Raw genomic sequence first — 999 nt, forward strand, 5'->3', positions numbered from 1 at the left:
CTAAATGTCCATAATAAATAATTCAAGTATAATACACTATCAAAAGATATACAATAATAAAATACGATGCTCTGTAACGATAAATATTTTATAAGTCCCATTTAAAGATATTTTATGAATCAAATGATGCTGTTTTGGTCTACCTTAGATAACCCATGTCAGTCCCCACTTACATATTCAATAACATTACATATACTGTAGTCATGTAAACATCCGTCCGCTAATAATGCCCATAACTACAAACAGTATTCCATAAGCCCAATACTAAAAGCTGCAGTGCATCACAACACGATTATGATTTAAAATAAATATCGATTCAGATGATGGTTGTATAACAATGATGGTGACTGGTGATCCAGATGAAACTGAAGCATTAGATGCTCTTGTTATTGAAAAGGCGGCATAGACAATATCCAATCATTTTTGTATTTTTACATCCATGTATATTACCCAAAAACTAACCTTCGCATACCGCATTCAGTAATGGGTTTGCATTACATAGTTATGCGTTGTTGCACAAGATTTCATATGTCATGTTTGCGCGGATTCTAGTTGTTGCATTTTGTTAAGCTATAATTGATGTCCTGTAATTACCTAACTAACTGAAAACCAAAATAATAATAATAATAATAATAATAATAATAATAATAATAATAAACAAGTCCAAATATATTTAAAGATAAATCTGTATTCTTTCCCAAAAGATCTCGGTAGTGTAGAGATTTATTTTTAATATATATATATATATATATATATATATATATATATATATATATATATATATATATGTGTGTGTGTGTGTGTGTGTGTGTGTGTGTTTGTTTGTGTGTGTATGTGTGTGTGTACCCATACATAACTGGATTTTTTCCCCATTGCAAGACTCATGCTACTATGAGTACCTTTAATAATAAATGTAAGTATAATAATAATAATAATAATAATAATAATAATAATAATAATAGCACCAGCCATGACAAATTTTGTCGATGACTGAATTAT

This window comes from Macrobrachium rosenbergii, chromosome 9 (assembly GCF_040412425.1).
Source record: "Macrobrachium rosenbergii isolate ZJJX-2024 chromosome 9, ASM4041242v1, whole genome shotgun sequence".
NCBI lineage: Eukaryota > Metazoa > Arthropoda > Malacostraca > Decapoda > Palaemonidae > Macrobrachium > Macrobrachium rosenbergii.